The following is a 24,300-nucleotide window of genomic DNA, read 5'->3' as shown; positions in this document are numbered from 1 at the left end:
CTACAGAATCCTCACTGTAAACTGGAGAAACTTAGGTAAGGCATACAATAAATATTATGTATCCTGCTTGAATGAGACGTTGGGTGTTTTATGATCATGATTTGTGTTCTGTGACATTTAATACCTCAGTCCAATGATCCATCAAACATTGATTTGTGCTTTAAGTTTGAACTTGATCTTTAATAACTGATTCACAGCTAAACTGATCTGATCTGAGAGAGTAAAGAGTGTGTCATTGTTCTCTACAGGTTGAATACTTGTGGCATCACAGATGAAGGTTGTGCTGCTCTGGCTTCAGCTCTGAGATCAAACCCCTCACACCTGAGAGAACTGAATCTGTCTGGGAATAAACTAGGAGATTCAGTGAAGCTGCTTTCAGATGTACTACAGAATCCTCACTGTAAACTGGAGAAACTGAGGTAAGATCATATATGACTTACACATGAAGCACATTTAAAGTAAATATGAAGTGTTCAGCCTTAGCTTTTTAGTATTAAAATAAACAGCATTGCAAAAGCCATTTGTTCTGATTTTCACTGTAGTTTGTATGTAGATGATATCTGCATTTGTTACAGAAGCAAGTACATGAAAACCATCAACTACCAAATACCATAAAATCCAACTGAAGATAAACAAAATACAATCTTGGTCAACACAGAACTGTTTCAAGTTCTCACAAACAAAAACTGTCTGTATGCATTTCTGTCAGCTTCATTCCTTGCAAAATGAACACTCCGGTTACTGACATAACCTCGGTTCCCTGAGATTAGGGGAATGAGCGTTGCGTAACACACATTGGGCAAAACTTCTGTTTTACTCTGTACTGAAGCCTGATTTGTTCACGTTTGTGTAGTTGCACAAATCGGTGGCGCTTTAGCCCTCCAGAATGGGCGGAGCCAACCACTAAATAAGTCTGCTCGGAGCGCCATTCATCAGATCATTCTACTGAAGCGACAGTCATCGATTCTCGTGCAGCTTATGGCGCGGAAAGTGACCCAATGCTCGGTCCCTTATTTCAGGGAACCTAAGTTATGTCAGCATCCAATCACGCAATCTATGAGCAGATACAGAACAATCTGTCCTGCGAGCCCAATCTCGGAGCACTAGACAAGGACTCCCAAGAACATAAGCACACTGTGCTACAAGCTAGTAGCTGATAAGCACAAATATAACCAACTTCACCCAAGGGGGAAGAATGGCGGTCTAAACAGAGAGAATCCGTGCCTGTAGTGCAGGGAAATCCAAATGATAAAATCTGGCATATGTGGACGGCGATGACCAGCCAGTGGCCGCACAAATCTCACCAATATAGATCCCGCTGGACCATGCCCAGGAGGAGGCCATCCCCCTCGTGGAGTGGGCCCTCACACCTATAGGGCATTGGAAGCCTTCTGAGGCGTAAGCCAAGGCAATCGCATCTACAATCCAGCGAGAGAGTCGCTGCTTTGTGGCCAGCAGTCCCTTCTGGCGGCCTGCAAAGCAAACAAAGAGCTGCTCTGACTGCCTAAACAGGCTAGAGTGCTCTAAATACACTCTCAGTGCCCTCACTGGACATAGCCAGTTAGTACCCTGCTCACCATCTGTAACGGAGAGCGCCAACAGGGTGATCACCTGTGCTCTGAACGGAGTCGAGAGCACTATAGGAACAGCCATGTCTTGGTTTGAGGGCGATCTTACACTCGTTAGGTCCAAACTGAAGACATGAGGCGCTAACTGACAGCACTTGCAAGTCACCCACTTGCTTAACCGATGCTAAGGCTAGGAGGAGAGCCATTTTAAGCAATAGGGGCTGCAATTTGGCCATAGATTTGGGCGCGGAGATGTATCTAGTACGAAGCTGTCAATGATAATAATCATTGGTAACAGCATTCTCTTTTAATCTGCCTAAAAAGATTGATCTGATCATTAGATGAGGGGAGCTGATAATCCAGACAGGCGACGCCCTCCTTGCCCTTCTACATCCTGCATGATTTCCCGCACGAGCTACAATCACGGCGCGACATTTGAAACGATGCTGCTAGGAAATTTGCTTAGAAATTTGGTCTTTTAAGTGCCGGATGGCCACAGGGGAAAGCTTCTCGCTTTTTCCTCTGCCGGGGCTCTTCTATGGCGGTGAGCTGCAGGATGAGCTTCTTCCTTATTTTTTGAAGAGATGATCCTCGTCGCTGAAGGAGAATGATTTGATGAATGGTGCTTCGAGCCGACTTGGATAGTGGTCGCCTCTGCCTTTTCTGGCGAGCTAAAGTGCCATTGGTTTGCGCAACTACAAAAAAGTGAACAAATCGGGCTTCAGTACAGAGTAAAACAGAAGTTTTTCCCAATGGATGTTACGCAACGGGAGAGACCGTTCGAAAGGGAACTAGGGATGCTCCATTCCGTCTTTTTTGCCTCAGGTGTCCTTCACGCTTAATGCAGGCAATATCTAAAGAGTGGCTTACTCAGACTTTTTATACTACTTTTTGTGAAACTCCAATTCAATATCAGTCTCTTCGTATGCCCTTGCATCTTCTCCTATGCTGTCATCTTCTCTTAGCACTCTTCTCCTTCTTTGCTGTAGTCTTGTCTGTTTTACCTCCGCTTGTGGTTTTAGACCTCCTCTGCACCCCTGTGTACCCTCTCAGTAACCTTTGTGGTTAGTTGCAAACATTAAGTTCATGAATTTACTTTTTGCACCTGTTCTACAGCATAAACACAGGAAGTCATGCACATTTATCTAAGCTCTACATCAATGTAATTTAAAGCATTTTAGGTACTTTCATATTCAAGCATATGGCATCAATTTAAAAGCAAGCAAAATAAAATAACATTGAAACTGGTAAATAGCCATATCAATATCCAAGACATGTCCAATACTGATTCCGACACCTATGGTTCAGTATTGGCCGATACAGATCCCGATCCGATACCAGTGCAGTTTTTTTTCAATGTAGAATTTTAATATCTCTGGATGTGGAACTGATAATCTTTTTTTTTTTTTACAATCAACTAAATACAGGCTAATTCATTATAAAGAAAAAAATATAAACATTATCTATGCCAAAAATATATTATAAACTAGGTTAGTGGAAAATTCAGCATCAAAAGTTATTCTAGACATATTCACAGACTTAAATACTGTATGTTTGCATTATGAGAGTTTCAAGAATTTTGCCATTAAAAATGCGATCCATGTATTCCATATTCTTGAATAAAAGTCTCAAAAATAGTTAAAAACAAGTTATCACAAAACACATTTTCCCACTTTTAAAGCAGAGTACACAACTAATTCACAATCTCTATTGAGTTTAACACATTTCTATTCAGTTTTAAAGGGTTAGTTCACCCCAAAATGAAAATTCTGTCATTAATTACTCACACTCATGTCATTCCAAACCCGTAGAAACTTCGTTCATCTTCGGAACACAAATTGAGATATTTTTGATGAAACCTGAGAGCTCTGTGAACCCTCCATAGACAGCAACACAACTGAAATGTTCCCAGACCCAGAAACGTAGCTTAGCTCAGGGTTCAACCGTAATTTTACGAAGCTACAATAATACTTTTTTGTGCACAAAGAGAACAAAAATAATGACTTTATTCAACAATTGTTCTCCTCCTCAACCCGTCTGCAGCGGCGTGCCGTCACTGGGGAAAGAGTATCACGACGCACGCACTTGCTTCTGCTTCATGTAAAAAATGCATATGCACGCACGCACGTAATTTGTGTTCCGAAGATGAAGGAAGGGCTTACGGGTTTGGAACGGCATGAGGGTTTAATGACAGAATTGTAATTTTTGGGTGGACTATCCCTTTAAGCTGCCAGATGAGACCAAACATGACACGATGTGTTTGATGACAAGAGTTAATAAATGAGATGTAATGGGGAACACGAGGCTCCTGTGAAGCAAATGTCCTCCTGTAGGTGTTTATTAGAGGAGCAAGTGATTATTTCTTAAGACAAATCCGTCACTATAAAACAATATCTCAGTATCTCAATTTCACTATGAAACAATATCTCACATTCAGCTCGGTGTCTGTTCAGTCCTGAAGCACATGACAGTTTCAAACAGAAGCATTGAGCATCAACATGCATAAATATCATTCTATCAGCAGCAGTATGTGGCAGTGCTTGTCATTATATCTCCTCTCCTGCTCTGATACCAGAGTCAATAACCAACTACAGACATTTCAACTACAATTCACATTGTGTCATTGTTCTCTACAGGTTGTATAATTGTGGCATCAGAGATGAAGGATGTGCTGCTTTGGTTTCAGCTCTGAGATCAAACCCCTCACACCTGAGAGAACTGGATCTGTCTGGAAATAAACTGCGAAAATCTGAAGTGAAGTTACTCTCTGATCTGAAGGATGATCCACATTACAAACTGGAGACATTATGCTATTGTGAGTGTTTGTTTATTTAAAGTTTCTAAATTGAATAACAGACCTCCTGTATGTGTAATTGGAGAATATAAGATGATAATTCAGCTTCACTTTAGTCTCTGTACTTTAAACGGTTTAATTCTGCGATGTGACGGATTTATGAATATTTAAAAAGTTTAATCTCTTACAGAGTCTCTAAGTCAGGGGTGCCCAACCCTGCTCCTGGCGATCGACTGTCCTGCAAAGTTTAGCTCCAACTCTAATCAAAGAGACCTGCCTTTAATTTTTAAGTTATCCTGAAGACCCTAATTAGTTGCTTCAGGTGTGTTTGATTAGGGTTGGAGCTGAACTTTGCAGGACAGTCGATCGCCAGGAGCAGGGTTGAGCACCCCTGCTCTAAGTGATAGTAGTGGTTGAATATTTACTGGTCATATCTCTGGCTGAAATATGAATATACTGTGTTTTTTCTGAAATGGATCTGCTGATGCAATGTGGCAGCAGTAATGTCTCATACTCATATGCGATTGTCTGTTTGTTTTATTGTAGGACTATCAGTATTTAGACATCAGTCCAGTTTCCTCAGGATCAGCTGATGGTGAATAAGGAGCCGCTACAGAGACATCACAGTCACACAATCAACAGAGACTGCGTGATTGGGACCCCATAAAATGATGTTAAAAAAGGATGTTCATTTGGGGTTCATTTTTCTGACCGACTCCCAATGCTCGTTAACCATTCATTGACTGTTAACCGACAAAATTAGAATGTTCATTTAGATTTAAATTAAATTGGAATGGATAAGTTTATGTGAACCATCAAAACACCCATTAAAGTGAACACTCTACAGTTTCTATTAATGTCTTATACTTATCTGTAAAACAGCTCTTCAATTTTTCCTAATTTCCAGGGTTTTCTTGGTATGTGGACGTCTCTTATGAAAATAATGCCACCTGTTTTCAAATCAGTGAGTTTGTGCAGACTTCAGGTCTAGGAGATGGTCATTCCACAGGTTGGTCATGAACCAGTTTCTCTATCTCCACCTCCTTGTCATCTCCTATTTACTCACAGTGGTCTGATCAGAGTCTGCTGGGAATGGTTTTGGTGGCAGTGAAGTTAGTCGTTCACTGATCGGGAAGTGTGCAGGTGTCATTGGCTGAGGTCTTGTTTTCCTCGTTTGTCTGAATAAATGACCTTGCACAGACCTCTTCTGGAAACAAATCGCTTGAGTGCTAACAGGAAACTTTCTGCTGACTGATGTAAACCAGCTCTAAATGCACTGTTCTAACGACTGCACATGTGAACAGAGCAACATAAGCCTTGCATGAACAGTCATTCTTCACATAGAGTGGATCTGCAAAGTCTATGCCAGTAACTTCGAGTAGAGGGGTCTCTGATATTCTGTCTCATGGCAATGGAGCAGTGTCCTGCTGTGTGGGGTTTGCTTTAAATCATCTGCATACAGTACATTTCAACAGAATCCTATTTAGAAGTTATCTGTCTTGCACAACCCAATGTCTACTTCTGACTTGTACAAGAGTGTCTCTCAGACCAGAATGCATGGTGAATTCATGGTTGTAAACATGGATGTTTTTCTCTGTAACTGAAGTCCAACTGTTGCAGTCTGTCTCCAACACACAGGAATTCATCAGCATCAAGATAAAGATTTTGAAGTCTCTGATTTTTGAGCCAACCCAGGTTCAGGGTTTTACCAGCCTTTAGCAAACTAATCTCATGACTAAAGCTGCAAATGTGTGTCACTTTAATCCAGTACTTCTCACCTGCAAACATATATTCAACAGTCAACTTACCTCGTCTCTTGGAGCTTGAACTTGTGTCTTAATCCAAGCAGTGACCCGAAATACCTTCTTCAGTTTACTGTACTTCAGTAAATTTAGCACAGGTTCCATTTCACTTTGGTCACTGCTGCTGCTGAGTTGCACAGTGATCTGCTGAACTTGTTTTAGCTCATTACTCACATCTTCATCACTTTGATCTCCATCACTCTCCTCTGACAGATTCAGTGTAGGTCAGAAATGAAGGTCCTTTCCACCACAGTTCACTCTCTTTCAGGTTACAGGCTACAGTCTGACCTCTTGTGGGGAGATCTGCTGGGTTGGCTTTACCTTTACAGTGGAACCTCATTGCAGGGTTGGTTAAGGACTGCATTCCAGCCACTCTGTTTGACACAAACTATCTATGATCATGGTTTTGTCTTTCTCTGGTGCAAGGCAATTCATCATTGTCTTCCATTTCTCCTTCAACTCTAAACAATTCGCTGTCCATTTGCAAAGGTTCATGCCAGCTGTGGACGTTATGGAGAAGGCATTCTCAACATCACTTGCACTTGAGATAAAGTCATCCACATAAAGTGATTCCTTTATTATCTTCACTATGAAGTTGGGCTTAATTTTCCTTCAAATGTTTTCTCACTGTAGCTGCAAGCAGAAATAGGCTGGGGGAAACTCCAAACACCACCCTCGTCATCCGTAACACATGCAGCTACTCACCTGTGTCTTCATGAGGCAGTGCAGAGAGCCAGAGGAAACCACCGCATCTCAGTCCTTCTCAGCAAGAGAAATCTGCAAGAAAGCCTTTTTTATATCTGCTGTCAATGCAATCGCAAGCAGTCTGAATTTTATTAATATGCTGAGCAGAGCAGGATTCAGGTTAGGACCAGTAAGTAGACAGTCATTAAGTGATGGAGAGCCAGTGTCATGTCAGGAGGCATCAAACACTTCTCTGAGCTTTGTTGTTACCTTGTCTTCACGGAGAACAGCATGATGAGTCATGTAGTATTTCACAGCGGTCAGAGAAGACGATTCCTTCACCACGTCTTTGATGCCTTGCTCAATGTAATCATTCACAACTTTATTATACCGGTGACACAGCACTACATCTGACTGTAACCTTCACTTAAGACCCTCAAATCTTTTCTTTGCAATCCTGTAGTTATCTGGGAGTTCAACTTCATATCATCCATTTTGTACTGAGTTGTCTTTTCAAACTTGTGAAGAGCCTTCTCCTCCTCAGCACTGTCTGTCTGCTTCATGATGATACCGAGAGACTCTATCTCCCAAAAGGCTTTCAGATGCTCTGAAACCAGTGTGTCTTCAAAGCCTGATGCATCTCCTTCCTCCAACACTGAGAGAGAGCGATACCAATTTGGAATTTACAATTTCAGATTACTGCACCCTGAAATGCACCGAGCGGTGGAAGTAGCAGGTATATATTTGGAGAGCATTTCGGGGAGGACAGAAACATTTGGATGGTCTGTCCCACCCTTGCAAAATGGGGGAAGCTGTCCTTTTCCTGACACAAAGATCAGGAACAACTTGATGAAGCTGAAGCCGCGGGTTTATCTGTGCGCTTCAGCTCAACTCGTTTACACGGGCCGATGGGTCAAGGTACGACCACGAGCTCCCCAAGCAATAAGAGGTGGGGGACACACCGAGTCATCACTCCTGCTGATAGAAAAGGGAGATTTGAGATTGGTCTGTAATTAACTAATTCTTTGGGATCAAGTTGTGTTTTTGTTTTAACAAGAGGCTTAATAACAGCCAGTTTGAAGGTTTTTGGGACATAATGACAATGACGAATAATATTCAGAAGAGGATTGATGACTTCTGGAAGCAAGTCTTTTAGTCGCTTAGATGGAATAGGGTCTAACATACATGTTGTTGGTTTAGATGATTTAACAAGTTCATACAATTCTTCCTCTCCTGTAGCAGAGAATGAGTGGAATTGTTCCTCAGGGGATCTATAGCACACTATCTGATGCGATACTGTAGCTGACTGCTGCATGGTTATAATTTTAACTCTAATAGTATCGATCTTAGAATTTAAGATGTTCATAAAGTCATTACTGCTGTGCTGCTGGGAAATGTCAACACCTGTTGATGCTTTATTTTTTGTTAATTTACCCACTGTACTGAATAAATGTGTGGTGTTGTGTTTGTTTTCTTCTTAAAGAGATGAAAAGTAAGAAAATCCAGCAGTTTTTAGAGCTTTTCTATAAGTAGAAGTACTTTCACTCCATGCAATGCGAAACCCCTCTAGTTTTGTTTTCCTCCAGCTGCTCTCTTTAGGGCGCAAGTGTGCTCGTTATACCACGGTGTCAGACTGTTTTCCTTAATCTTCTTCAAGTGCAAAGTAGCAACAGTGTCTAAAGTTCTGGAAAAGAGAGTCAATACATTGTTACATCATCACGTTTTTCTGAGCAATTGGATATGCTGAGAAATTGAAACAAGTCAGAAAGATTATTAACAAAGCAGTCTTTTGCGGTAGAAGGGATGGTTCTATCATACTTGTAACAAGGAGTTGAATTTACAACTTTAGCTATATGGCATATACAACAGTAGATAATGATCTGAGATATCATCACTCTGCTGCAGAATTTCAATGCCATTAACTTCAATTCCATGTGACTGTATTAAATCTAGAGTATGATTTCAACAATGAGTAGGTCCTGACATTCAGGATCCGTTCAGCTGAATGATTAGTTTGTCATTTCCACTCAGAGTAAGTGCTGGAGATCTCACTCTTCATCATGAATCACACACAGACACCCCGAGATCAAGAGCTTTCTCCAGGATGCAGGTACTTTCAATACATACTATATTAACCCTAAAAACGGCAAGACCATAAAGATACATTCGGAAATTCATTTATTGCTATTTTGATCTTTTTTAGAACACTAATAGCTAATACAAATTCGTGATTTTTTATTTATTTATAAAAAAAAACATGACTTATTTTGATTTTAATGTTTGTATCCCACGTCGCCTCTTTGCGGGTATAAACTGATTGAAAACAGAAAGCATGTTTGGAAATGCGTGTTACAACTTTTTAGCTACATTTTTAAAACATTTGTTGTAAAATTGTGTGAAACAATGTGTATTTATGAAAATATTATCCTACTGTATCATATTTGATACAGACATTTCTAGGGCCCATAAATTATTAACATGGTCAAAACTTCTGCTGCTAAACCTGTTGTGTGCAATTTACTTTATGCCCTCAGATTGATAGTTTGTAATTTTACTGTGAAATCTTTCATGGTTTTATAATGTAAATGTAAGAAAACTTTTATATTGTTACTAATAATTCAAGATGAACATGTACTGGGCTGAACCAGCTTGGGTTTTCTTGATTATGCATTTATAATTTTTAATGTAAAAAAAAAAACGTAAAATTTTTTCATGTTAAAAAGTAATATTTGTTGAATATGACACAACATGCTTTTGAGGAAGGTTTATTTGTTTATCTCTCAATAATCACTGAATTGCAATGAATTGTATATATGAGCCATAAAAACCTGATGTATGAATACAATACTAAACAAAAACACATGCAAACATATATTTTGTACATTTTTATACACAAGTTTGCATATGTTTTTGAGGAGTAGCTTATTTCATAGATGCATATACTTATGTATATGTGTGTGTGTATATACACATGCCTGAAAAATAATCCATGTCTTGTTGATCTAAAACTAAATTCAGTATTGCTAACTAAATGAAATTAAATGATTGACAATAAATCATAATTTAAGAGTTTGAAGTATTGAACTGATTTTCTGAAATAGGCTACAAAGTCTAAAGCAGGGTGTCAAACTCAGTTCCTGGAGGGCCACACCCTGCAGAGTTTAGCTCTAACTATAATTAAACACACCTGATCCAGCTAAACAGGTCCTTCAGGTTTATTTGGTATGTGTGTTATGCTGCGTTCAAGTCTTGCTGGGACAATCGTACTTACGAGTTGAGACATAATTACGACATCAGGTGTATTCAAGTCACTTTTTCACAATTCTATGATTTTTAACTCTACATCTACAAAATGATGAATAAATAATGTGCATCATGTTTTTGCTTTTTTTCTGTTTTAATTCAATATGTCTCAATATATCTCATAAATTCTTAATGAAGGTAATGTAAACTGAATCATTACATATTCTATAGTAATTATACAATAATATAATATTTTATATATGTAACTTATAGTTTTATTTTACATTACAAAAAAAAATTATTAATTTCAACAAATGTACCATCACTAGAGACGCTGCATATCTATAGTGTTTAGCTGCGTCCATTGCATCCAACACGTTTTCTTACTGACACGCCCCCAATTCAGAAACTTAGGGCTTGAAGAAAATTTCGAGTCTTCCACTTGTAATAATGAGCTTGTGGTGGCATTCATGTGCTTTCAACTCGTAATTACGATCAATCTGACATGACTTGAAAGCACCATTAGAGCAGGGTTGAAACTCTGAAGGGCTGCGGCCCTCCAGAAACTGCGTTTGACACCCAGACATAAAGTCTATAAACCTAATAAGCTACAACTTAACAACAACTTTTTAAACATGCAAATATTGCAAATATATGAGATAATACATCAACTTTTATATGAGGGTGAGTATTTTCCCACAACAGACGGCCATGATGTTTTTAAATGCTGCTTCTCAGTAAAAAAAATAACACACATAACACCCTTTCAGTGTTTTTTAAGTTAAAAATGAGACAATAGAACATGCTTATGAAGGTTTTTTTATGATTTTAATTTTTTCTTTATTAAAATGAATGTCATCATTAAATCTGTTCAGCAGAATAGATCAGAGCCATAGCTGTCTGTCATATTTATGTCGTGTTTTTGTTTTATATTTAAAACATATTCATGTTTTTTCATATTCATGTCTTATATTTAATATTCATGTTATGGTATTTGTATTAGTTATTACGGCAGAGAGTTTATGAAAGAACTTTAGTTTATAGTTTCCATATCAACAGAGTAATGATGAAAAGATAAAAAAAAATTCAAATCAAAATTCAATATTACAGTTAATTATAAAGTAGTTCAAAGGATTCTTTTGTTATAGTTCAGTTCAACAGAAGAAATCAGAAGCAGAGCCCAGCTGTGTGTCTATGAGGAGTGACGAATCTTTGGGTCATCCAGTTGATTTTAAGAGTGATGAAACAAGGTTTGACCTTAAATATTAAATTGTTTATAAAAGATGTGATTATACTAAGATATTTTTAATTAAACTGTCATAATTATACTATAATAAATAAATGAGCAAAAATTTGGCTAGGAAATGTAATGACAACAAGCAGATATAGAGCACAGGGTACAATTTTTTCTTCTTTTTTCTGTTTATTTAAAGGGTATTTATTTGTGAATTTGAGCAGGTGCACTTTTAATAAAGTCACAACTGTTATTAAGGTAATGAGAAAAAATGTCACCAATATCAGAGTGTTTGATTCTTGATTCAAGGTCAATCCTGCAACACAGATCCGTAACAACACCTATGTGTAAGAAGTATGACCAGTCTATGAATCAACCACAAGACAGCACGTATCCTGGTGTGAGGTAAACTGTGGGATTAGTTTAATGCAGTGCATCATCACATTAAAAGCTCATAAATCTTCAGTGCTGTAGCTATTATTTTAGTGGTCAGCATTTTTATATTTTCAATACATTGACACTGTAAAAGATTTATTTAGGCATTCAAACAAAGTCAGAGAAGTCGCATGTAAATAATTCAGATTTTCAAATTAAAAATGTTAAAATGAACATAAATAAAGAATTTAAATATGTCTCATCTGGCATAAAAGACCAAGCAGAAATCAAGAGCAAGTGGAGAAGCAGCTCATATATACAGCAGCTCAAATCTCCTAAAATCTGATGTATCAGTTAATGGAGCAAAATAGCAGCATACTTGAACACACACTTTTGAAGACAACAATTGAAATCTACAAGGTAGTTATTAATTATAATTGTTTATTTATATTTTTTGAGTTAAAAAAATTTACAGAAGGGCATCTGGAATGACAAGAGCTAGATTTAAACGTATATTAAAACACAAAAACTATCTGACAGTTCACAGTCCAGCACGTGGATTATTTTTAAACATGTTAAAGCAGTTAGAAGTTTAATTAAATTAATTTCATTTTTACTCAATTACAATACAATTACATACAATTACAATTTTACTCAATTAATAGATGAATGTTGATTTAATCCAGTCTTAACATTTTTTGTGTCAATTTGCCCGTGAAACATGGAAAATTTGACATTAAGAAATGCATGTGCAGTTTTTTTCTCTCTCATGGTTTGAATTAATTTAATTGTATTGGAATTGCAAGTTGTTGTTCATTGCAGCAAGTTTGTTTGCGTATTTGATAGCTGTTTGATAGTGTTTCACATGTATGATTTTCATCTCTCTACAGGATGAGTAATTATGGCGTCACAGATGAAGGTTGTGCTGCTCTGGCTTCAGCTCTGAGATCAAACCCCTCACACCTGAGAGAACTGGATCTGACTGGGAATAAACTAAAAAGTTCTAGTATGAAGCTGCTCTCTGCTGTACTGGAGGATCCTCACTGTAAACTGGAGAAACTGTGGTAAGATCATACTGTATATGACTCACACATGCTATGCAGTGCAGTGTTTCCCAACCGTTCTTCTGCCATTGCACAGATTTGATAAGTAAAAAATCTCACGGCACACCACTAAGCACTAAAACAAAAAAGTTTTGTCCCCCAATAATTAAACAATGCGTCGTTAGAGTTGGTATTTTGGCTTCATATATGATCAGACACTTGCACTTAACATTTTCTGAAAATCATGCTCAAATGCAGTGTTGGGCAAGTTACTCTGAAAATTTTTATTAAATTACTGATTACTGATTACTCCTTTTAAAAGTAATCACGTTATTAATTACTGTTCTGATTACTTTATTTCAAAAAGTATTTAGTAATTAGTTAAATTACTGGTTACATTACATTTTTCTCCATTAAATTTATGAAATCCCAGCATACACGCTCCCGATAAATATATGTTATTAAAGCATCAACATTCACAGAATACTGTTATTTTCAAACACGTGTTATAGCCTAAATAGAAACTCTGCATACGCTTTCTGTTAATCATTTATATTTTAGATTAGTTCATGTTGCTTTTGTGCAATAGATGAATAATTTATTTGTTTCAGATATTTTATGTTTAGATATTTCTATTTTGCGGGAGTCCCGTGAATCATTTTATTCTCCCACATCCCGCACACACACACACGAGTCTCTGAACTTGCCTATCAAGTCTTGTCCTGCGCCGCACTGCTGTTGCGTCGGGTCTCGCGAGAGCAGGTCTCTAATCCACTGGCACTTGACTCGACACTGCGTGAGCTACATCCTTTTTACAATCTCTAGATTATAAATCACTGCAATCTGTCAATAATGTAATGTGGCAGTAACGTATAGAGAACTCAGCTTGTAACTATTTATTACTCAAATTACTATTTAGAAAATTATAACGCGTTAAATTACTCCGTTACTAAAAAAGTAATCAAATTACAGTAACTCGTTACCAAGTAATGCGTTACTGCCCAGCACTGCTCAAATGGTGTTAACAGGGTTTTTGACGAGCGAATGTCGGAGTAGGCTATGTGTTTTGTCCGTCATTAGAATGGGTAGTTAATCTAAGGCAGTAAATTAATTGCATTACATTTTCATCAATTTACAGGTTATAAAGTTTGTGGCTATATGGGCACTCAGGTTTTCTTGTTGTTTACATTTGACCAAAATCTCACGATATAAAAGATTAACCGCTATGCACAGGATATTTAAAACTTACAAAAGTGTATTGGCTACAACTAGACGGCAATCCTAAGACTCTTCTCTGCTCTTTAAACACAAAAACATTAGCCTTTATAGACAGCGTTTAAAGTGAGTAAAGAAAACGCTGTTTCCCTTTCATGGGAACTTTGAACTGCGTCCTCTAGGGGTCGCTATGGGGAAACCTAGAGGATGCAGAACAAAAGTTCAGGAGGGAGGGGGAACTGAGGCGGACCAGGGGGAGGGACGGCGGGCCAGGACCATACAATGGAAGGGGGCCAGAGGACAGAGATAGACCAGGGCATGAGCACAGAACCGGCAGGGTGAAAGGCCAAGGCGGGGCCGGCAGGATGAACCAGAAAGGCCGCAACCACACAGGAACCCCAGCAGATAGCCAGGATGGAGCCGGAGGAATGAGCCAGTGAGGCTCCTGCCAAACAGGAACCCAAGCGGGTAACCAGAGCCAAGTCGGAATCCTGCCTGGACAGGTTCTGGAATGGACTCGGAGGGTTCACAGACTGGAATGAGTTCCTTAATGGAGCCCACTCCAGGACCTGCTCCAGACCAGGAGCTCTTAGAATCCGTGAACTCCTGAACTGGAGCAGGCTTAGAAGGGGCCCTTGTAAGCTCCTGGACTGGAGCATGTCCTGGAGTGGACTTCGTGAGCTCCTGGACTGGAGCAGGCTCTAAAGTGGACTCAGAGGGGTCCCAGACTGAAGAGAGTTAAAAAATGGGGTCTAAGAGCTCCTGAACTGGAGCATCCCCTGGAGTGGATTCCGTAAACTCCTGAACTAGAGCAGACTCAGAATTGGACCTTGTGAGCTCCTGGACTGGAGCATGTCCTGGAGTGGACTCAGTGAGCTCCTGGACTGGAGCAGGCTCAGAATTGGACCTTGTGAGCTCCTGGACTGGAACATGTCCTGGAGTGGGCTCCGTGAACTCCTGGACTGGAGCAGGCTCAGAAGTGGACCTTGTAAGCTCCTGGACTGGAGCAGGCTCTAAAGTGGGCTCAGAGGGGTCCCGGACTGAAGTGAGTTCATAAATGGACTCTGTGAGCTCCCGGACTGGAGCGGGCTCTGGAGTGGACTCTGTGAGGTCCTGGACTGGAGCAGGCTCAGAATTGGACCTTGTGAGCTCCTGAACTGGAGCATGTCCTGGAGTGGGCTCCATGAACTCCTGGACTGGAGCAGGCTCAGAAGTGGACCTTGTAAGCTCCTGGACTGGAGCAGGCTCTAAAGTGGGCTCAGAGGGGTCCTGGACTGAAGTGAGTTCATAAATGGACTCTGTGAGCTCCCGGACTGGAGCGGGCTCTGGAGTGGACTCAGAGGGGTCCCAGACTGAACTGAGTTCATAAATGGGGTCTAAGAGCTCCTGAATTGGAGCGGATTCCATAAACTCCTGTACTGGAGCAGACTCTAAAGTGGGCTCAGAGGGGTCCTGGACTGAAGGGAGTTCATAAATGGACTCTGTCAGCTCCCGGACTGGAGCGGGCTCTGGAGTGGGCTCTGTGAGCTCCCGGACTGGAGCGGGCTCTGGAGTGGGCTCGGTGAGCTCCCGGACTGGAGCGGACTCTACTGTCCTCCTTCTCGCCCTCTGCTGCTCAGTGGGAGTCTGAAGGGTAGAGGTGGTGGGAAAATCCCTGTGGAAGGGTTCTGATTGGCCTGGTATTGCCCACTGACTTCGACTATGGAGATACTTGACGAAGCCCCAGAAATCCAGGATCCTGAGTCCCTCCATTTCCCACTGGGGCAAAAGATCATCCAAACAGACATTAAAGAAGTCCTTAAGTGCAGCCTCATTATAATTCAGCCCCACCGAAAACATCCGAAAGGTCTGGGCAAAACCTCCAAACTCCATTCCCTGCTGCCTCAGAGCCATCAGAGCCCGGTGTCGAGCCACTCGCTCCTTCCCAGTAGCAGGAGGGGTATTTCCGCATGTCCATTGTCCAAATTAAGGCAAAGGCCAAACAAACTGCTGGATGTTGTACTGGCTGCAGTATTCTGTCACGGAACACTGAGAGAAAACAAAGTTAGATCCAAGTGGAGTATGTTTATTAAAGTAACAAATAATCCAAAAAACAGAACAAAAATTAGGCAAAAGGTAAATTCAAAACACAGGGAACAGACAACACGACGTAACCTCAAACAATACTGCAGCAAAGACAGACAGTGTGAGCATGGTATAAGTAGTGATGAAATGATGAGTAAATTACCAACAGGTGATCATGATCAGAACAGAAACGACAAAGCAAAGGACTATAGGAATTAGAGTTCAACACATGTAACAGTGAACGGGAAGCACGCCCTCAAGCGGCCAGTCCAGCGCACCACAACCAGACACTGTGACAACTAGTGTGCGAATGAATGTCATCAATGAAGATAGATTTGCATAAGACAGACATTTTGCATAAAATACAGATATAGTGCATATAAGAAATATTTATCCTGCTTGAATGATACTTTGGATGTTTTGTTATCATGTTTTGTGTTATGTGACATTTTAGATCTCAGTCCAATGATCCATCAAACATTGATTTGTGCTTTAAGTTTGTACTTTATCTTTAATAATGGATTCACAGTTAAACTGATGGGATCTGAGAGAGTGAAGAGTGTGTTACTGTTCTCTACAGGTTGAGGAATTGTGGCGTCACAGATGAGGGTTGTGCTGCTCTGGCTTCAGCTCTGAGATCAAACCCCTCACACCTGAGAGAACTGGATCTGTCTGGGAATAAACTAGGAGATTCAGTGAAGCTGCTTTCTGATGTGTTACAGAATCCTCACTGTAAACTGGAGATACTGTGGTAAGATCATTTATGACTCACACATGAAGCACATTTAAAGTAAATATGAAGTGTTCAGCCTCAGCTTTTTAGTATTAAAATAAACAGCATTGCAAAGGTAATTGGTTCTGATGTTCACTGTAGTTTATATGTACAGTAGAGGATATCTGCATTTGTTACAGAAGCAATTAAATGAATACCATCAAGTGAAAAATCCAACTGAAGATAAACAAAATACAATCTTAATAACACAGAACGGTTTCAAGTTCTTACAAACAGAAACTGTCTGAATGCATTTCTGTCAACTTCATTTGTTGCACAATGAACTAGGTATGCTCCAATCCGTCTTTTTGGCCTCCAATACCGATTCCGACACCTGGGGTTCAGTATTACCTGATACAAGTGCAGTTTTTCTTTCTTTTAAATCAATGTACAATTTGTATATCTCTGTGTGTGGAACTGGTAATCACTCGTTCACAATCAACTAAATACAGACTAATTAATTATAAAGAAAAAAACAATTTAAAAAATATATTAAACAATATATATTATAAACTAGGTTAGTGGATAATTCAGCGGCTAATGCTATTAAAAAAACTCAGTGCACAATAATTAAAAAAATCTAAATATATAGTGAAAAAACAAATAAGTGGGGAACAAATAAACGTGTAGCACTAAATCTGGTAAAATGTTGCACGATGCTATTTGTATTGTTATAAAATCCATTTATGAAAAACAATAGATTTATATATAAACATACTATAAAATGAAAAGACATTTCTTTTAAATGTATAGCGCATTATACGTATAGGCAACAACATATGATGGATAGGACAAAATAAATACATTGAGGCAAAAGCGCTTACAGTATGAGCATCCGGTGCGCAGAATGATGCACTTGAAGCAACAGGGAGTCGATGTATGCAGCACTCCACATTAAAAAGTTCAAAGCACAAAGGGAAGAGATATTGATGTGTAGTGTATTATATCTGTGCAACAGTTTATTTTCTTTTAACAGATTTAAATTTCAGTTACTGTTAGTGGTGCAGCGGATCACAAAACTCACGGTTTGAATCATGTACGGATTTTGAGTCACGGATCAGATAATTTTTCGGATCAGCAAAAAAAAAACAACCTTACTTCTACACAGCAAAAACTACTAGCTTAACTAATAAAGTTAGTAATAAAACAAGAACAATTACACAAATTATAAGCATAGATGAAAACAAAAAATCACAGTTACAAATATCAGCATTTAGGGGTCAGAAATGTAATAATTAAGTTTAACACAATAGTGCTCACTGCACAAGTTAATTACAGATTAATATTTGTTAGAGCTGTGGTGTTATTTGATTAGCAGACAGAAACCGGTATTTATTGGCTGCTGTCTCTTTAAGACCAAATGCATGGACTTAATACTGACACACATCAGGTTTTTTTCTCACCTGTTTACATTCACTTAAGACATAACCGACTGTGTTTACTAGAATACTTGCCAAAGTGGGTATTTTAACATAACTTTGTGTGTAAGTGAAAGAGGAATCACGTGGTGTCTTAGTTAAAAATGCTTGAATGTGTAAACTGGCAAGACAAAACATGTTTCACTCTATGATGGTTAAACTTAACAGTTAATCCAAGCAGCAGCGGAGAAAAGAGTTTGTTAACTTGAATTCAATGGCTTAAATAATCATCAAAACTTATGGTGCTTTATAATGTTAACAATGTTAAAAACGTTAAAAGATTTTCACCACAGGGGTCTTTAAATACTGTATATTAAATTTAGATGTTTTATGTTCTGTGACATTTTAGACCTCAGTTAATAATGCATTCACAGATAAACTGATCTGATCTGAGAGAGTGAAGAGTGTGACATTGTTCTCTACAGGTTGAGTTATTGTGGTGTCACAGATGAAGGTTGTGCTGCTCTGGCTTCAGCTCTGAGATCAAACCCCTCACACCTGAGAGAACTGAATCTGTCGAGGAATGAACTAGGAGATTCAGTGAAGCTGCTTTCTGATGTACTACAGAATCCTCACTGTAAACTGGAGACACTGTGGTAAGATCTCTCTGATTGTCTCACATGTCTTAGTCCTCAGTAAAACATCCTTTAATGATAATTCTAAGAATAAAATCAGCAATGTTCAAATTTCAGCCGAAATGACTGATTAAGTTAATTTAATTCATTTCCATTACATCACATGCATTGCTTATGATAGTTTGATTATTAAAGAACTTTCAGATAACATGTACAATAGTAATCCAGAGCATCTGTGACTTACTGCTGGATGAATATCCCAGAGGTTTAGAGTTGAACAGACAAGAGTCTGAACATGTTTAGTTTTAACTCAGTACTACAATGATCAATGAGTGAATGAAAGTTATGATCACTTCAGCGTTCAGCATTATCATTGATAAAAGGAAAGACCCTCAACACCTGTAAAACCACAAGCTGTATGTTTTATTTTAGATATTTATTTGCTGCTCTATCAGCAGTTTCATGTTCCTCTTATATCAGGGAGAGGTAAACTTAGTCCTGGAGGGCCACAGTCCTGCAGAGTTTAGCTCCAACCCCTGCTTCTGACAGATCCATCCTTATATCACTATGAAACAATATCTCACATTCAGCTCTGTGTCTGTTCATTCTTGAAGCACATGACAGTTTCAAACAGAAGCATTGAGCATCAACATGCATAAATCTCATCAGCAGCAGTTTGTGGCAGTGCTTGTCATTATATCTCCTCTCCTGCTCCGAGACCAGAGTCAATAACAAACAACAGGCACTTCAACTACAATTCACATTCTGTCCTTGTTCTCTACAGGTTGAGGGTTTGTGGCATCACAGATGAAGGTTGTGCTGCTCTGGCTTCAGCTCTGAGATCAAACCCCTCACACCTGAGAGAACTGAATCTGTCATTGAATAAACTAGGAGATTCAGTGAAGTTACTCTCTGATCTGAGGATGGATCCACATTATAAACTGGAGACATTATACTGTTGTGAGTGTTTGTTTATTTAAAGTTTCTAAATTGAGTAACAGACCTCCTGTGTGTGTGATTGGAGAATATAAAATAATACTTAAGCATCACTTAAGTCTCTGTACTTTAAACTGTGTTTAATTCTGTGATGTGACTGGTCTATGAATAAATTCATATTTTAATCTCTGACAGTCTCTAAGTGATAGTAGTTGTTGATCATGTACTGTTATTAATCTATGATCAGTTGTTCGTTCATATCTCTGGTTGTAATATGAATATACTGTGTGTTTTCTAAAATGGATCTGCTGATGCAATGTGGCAGCAGTAATGTCTCATACTCATATATGTCTGTCTGTGTGTTTTATTGTAGGACTCTCAGTATTTAGACATCGGTACAGTTTCCTCAGGATCAGCTGATGGTGAATAAGGAGCCGCTACAGAGACGTCACAGGCACACAATCAACACAGACTGCGTGATGGGGACATCAAAAACTTTAGGGATGTTCATTTTGGTTAATTTTCCTGACCGACTCCCAACACTCGTTAACCAATCATTCACCGTTAACTGAGAAAAACATTAGATTAACATTAACATACCCATTCAAAGTAAACCCTTTACATTTTCTATTAATGTCTTATTCTTATCTGTATAACCAAAATGACAGAGTATTTCAAGTTATTTCCACTGTAATAAGGAAAAAAATCCAAGTGATTGCGCCGGAGCCTCTCGTGGGAAACATTTGTATTTGTGCAGAATGAGATGTAGGTACATCTCTCTTTAAATAAATCTTTGTTTTTTCTAGATGTTTATATGTTGTTTATAACTAATAATTTTATAGCTGCTTATATTTTCTGATTTGTGTTTTACTCTGTTCTGAATACCGTAAAATTAAAAGGATTTGCTGATTATTCTTTTCTCTCAACACAATTTTGACTGATATGTGTATAGCAGATTTTTTACATTTATTTTTTTATCCATGCAGCAGATGTTTTAAAAATAGCTTGGGGGAAAAAAACTTTAAAATTTACTTTATAGCATTTCTTCACTAGATGTTTTTTAAGAACATTTTCATCATAACATTTATGGGTAGCTTAATGTAAAACATTGTCATGAATTTGCTGCACTCCCATTTATAAAAGACAAATTAATTGTTTTATACAGATAGTAGAAAATAGGTTTAGGTTGACAGAAAGACTCGTCTGATGTAATTAGGGATGTAACGATTACCGGTTTGACGATAAATCATGATAAAATTCCCCACGGTTAGTATTACCATTTCATCTTTTAATTATCATTAAAACCGTATTAGATTACCGAGATTTGAACAACTCATGATAAATAAATACTGTCCAGCATAAAGCACAGTTTTAAGTAACAGTCTCACGTGTGCACAGCATGCAGAGTAGTTTAGTTTTGAATGAAAACATCTTCGCTCCATGTAATACCTAAAGGAAGTGTTCTTAATCACAATACGGAGGTTATGGGAAATGGCTCTAATTCTGCTTTTCCATAAGCGCCACCTGCTGTCAGTGAGTGGATTTACAGAGACTTATATTTACATTCAGCCTGTGTGCGGTTTTTGTCTGGCCAAAAGCGGACAGAATTTGCATGCCCTGCTATAAATTTTGTCCGGTTGATGAAAAACAAGCTTATGTGGATTCTACACATTTAAACAATTCAGATAAGTTATCTAGAATTATTATGGAGCAGATAAAATACAAACATTTATTAATCAATTATCATTTTGACTTGTATCTTTTCTTTATTTAAAGGCTGAAATGTGAGCTATACCTTTTTATTAAACTTTTTCAAAGCTTTATTTGAACATTTACGTTAGATATTTCAACATGCTATTAAACTGTTGTCAGTCAAGTTGTCATTTAAAATCTGAACATCATTGGTAATGTTACTGTTTTAGTGATTATGCAAACAAAAAGTCATTTTATTTGTTGTTTATTGATTTTTTAATATAAAACTTGGTGAAGTGATTTATGTGTCGGTACTTTTTTAACATCTCCAGCACATTTTAACAATAGCGTGATAATACTGATAACCGTGATAATTTTGGTCACTATAATCGTGATAAGAAATGTTCATACCATTACATCCCTAGATGTAATATAGTGATGACAGACTGAAAATGTGCGATATAATATAATATCTGTGATCACCAACTTGATTCGAAAGGGTTGCCAAACTTTATAGAGAGTTTAAAGAGTCATTAACCATACAAAACTCTCTCATACACTGGCAGTTTATAGAATATTTCATTTCCCAACAGTGACTGTCTACATCAGCAACTCTAACAGCTGACGACTTTGCCACATTCTTCATTAATTAAATTACAAACCTCAGTGCACATTTTGCCACACCACAAACTATCAAACACATCTTACCAGCAAACATACACTCGTTTTCATCCTTCTCTCCCCTCTCTGAGGCAGAAGTCTCTAAACTCATCCTTTCCAATCATCCTACTACTTGTCCGCTTGATCCTATTCCATCTAATCTCCTTCAAGCCGTTTCTCCTGCCATTGTACCTGCACTCACTCACATCGTTAACACATCCCTTCACACTGGTGTTTTTCCCTCAGCATTTAAACAGGCTCGTGTAACCCCACTTCTTAAGAAACCCACTCTTAACCCAACTCTTTTAGAGAACTACAGACCGGTTTCCCTTCTACCTTTCATTGCAAAAACACTTGAACGAGTTGTGTTCAATCAAGTCTCAGCCTTTCTCACACAGAACAACGTCCTGGACAGAAACCAATCTGGCTTCAGAAGTGGACATTCGACTGAGACTGCCTTGCTTTCAGTTGTTGAAGCCCTAAGACTGGCAAGAGCGGCTTCCAAATCTTCTATACTTGTTTTGCTGGATCTGTCTGCTGCTTTTGATACTGTGAACCACCAGATTCTCCTGTCAACCCTATTGGAAAAGGGCATCTCAGGAACCGCACGCCAGTGGTTTGAGTCTTACCTCTCAGATAGGTCCTTCAAGGTATCTTGGAGATTTGAGGTGTCCAAGTCGCAACATCTAGCTACTGGGGTGCCTCAGGGCTCAGTATTAAACCACTTCTCTTCTCTGTCTACATGGCATCACTAGGTTCTGTCATTCAGAAACATGGCTTTTCATATCACTGCTATGCTGATGACACTCAACTCTATCTCACATTCCATTCTGATGATCCGACGATAGCTGAACGCATCGCAGCATGTCTAACAACATTTCTTGTTGGATGATGGACCATCACCTTTGCATTAATGTTTGCCTACAAAACCACCACTGGCTCTGCACCCATTTACCTAAATTCATTACTTCAGAGTTATGTGCCCTCTAGAAGCTTGCGTTCTGCAAGTGAACAGCATATTATTGTTCATCTCAAAGAGGCACAAAAACACTTTCACTGACTTTTTCATTAACTGTTCCCTCCTGGTGGCATGACCTGCCCAACTCAATCCGAGTCGCTGAGTCCTTAACCATCTTCAAGAAACGACTAAAAACACATCTGTTCCACCTTTATTTGACCCTCTAACGCTAGCACTTTCTATTCTATTTTAATTCTACTTTATATTTAGCTTCTTTTTTTTATTAAAAAAACAAAACAAACACACAAACACTAGCTTTCTATTTATCCTATTCTATCTACTTGTTTTTATTTGTGTGTGTGTGTTTGTATATACTGTATATATACATGTATCTGTGTGTGTGAGTATAATATATATACTGTATATATATATTATATATATATATATATATATACAATATATATACATACACACACACACACACACCTTGCTACGTGTACTGCGTAGACCGAGACTTGTCATTTGCACTTATATATTGTTGCTCTTTTGTTAGTTTTGACTGCTTTTATTGTCCTCATTTGTAAGTCGCTTTGAATAAAAACGTCTGCTAAATGACTAAATGTAAACAGAATTGATTGCAGATGCATTTAACCCATATTTCTCCTTATGCAATTAATTGCCTGTATTGCCTTTTTCTGTCCACATAAGAAAAAAAAATATGTTGTTAGTAATATTTCCAGTAACACTCACTGGACTGATGCAGCTTTTTTAGAAAAATCAGTGCATCTCAAATCTGATCCTCAGGATCTTTTGAGGAGCGTTTGTTTCCAGAAGCTTTACTTTCACTGTTCCTCAGCGGAGGAATGATCTTCACAAGCCTCCAGAACATCTCCATAATTTGTTCTCCATAATCTCACTGTATCAGACTACATGATCCATAAAAGCCTGATGCATCAAATATTAAACTCAACAGAAACACACATGCAAAGGTTTTTTTTTTTTGTATTTTGTCTAAAAGTTCAGTAAACGGTTTCATTTCAGATTTTTTTTTCTTACTATTATATCATATATATGAGACTTTACAGGGTTAAAGTAGAATGATTAACCTGGCAACAGAGGTAAGAGTTTAAGAGTTTAAGTAGAAATGTGCAATACTGTAGACTGTTCTATTCTTTATCTCTTGATATCTGAACCCCTGAAAATATTCTGTAAACCTGATGCGATAACAAACAGAAGCGCTGTGTCTGCTTGTCTCTCTGTCCACTCA

The 24,300-nt window shown here is 38.4% G+C and overlaps 2 long non-coding RNA genes across 2 annotated transcripts; both read left to right on the top strand.

Moving 5' to 3' along the window:
- Positions 1-385: 385 nt before the first annotated feature.
- Positions 386-5,169, top strand: LOC107568824 (uncharacterized). The gene is made up of 3 exons (XR_001606810.1): positions 386-419; positions 4,205-4,383; positions 4,909-5,169. It is a non-coding gene; the product is annotated as an uncharacterized lncRNA (long non-coding RNA).
- Positions 5,170-8,882: 3,713 nt separating this feature from the next.
- On the top strand, positions 8,883-11,713 carry LOC107568825 (uncharacterized). The gene is made up of 3 exons (XR_001606811.1): positions 8,883-8,958; positions 11,240-11,341; positions 11,635-11,713. It is a non-coding gene; the product is annotated as an uncharacterized lncRNA (long non-coding RNA).
- The last annotated feature ends 12,587 nt before the right edge of the window (positions 11,714-24,300 follow it).

Source organism: Sinocyclocheilus grahami, unplaced genomic scaffold, assembly GCF_001515645.1.
Source record: "Sinocyclocheilus grahami isolate Dianchi unplaced genomic scaffold, SAMN03320097.WGS_v1.1 scaffold1284.1, whole genome shotgun sequence".
Lineage (NCBI taxonomy): Eukaryota > Metazoa > Chordata > Actinopteri > Cypriniformes > Cyprinidae > Sinocyclocheilus > Sinocyclocheilus grahami.
The sequence above is the reverse complement of the archived record's forward strand: the minus strand, read 5'-3'. Positions and strand labels throughout refer to the sequence as shown.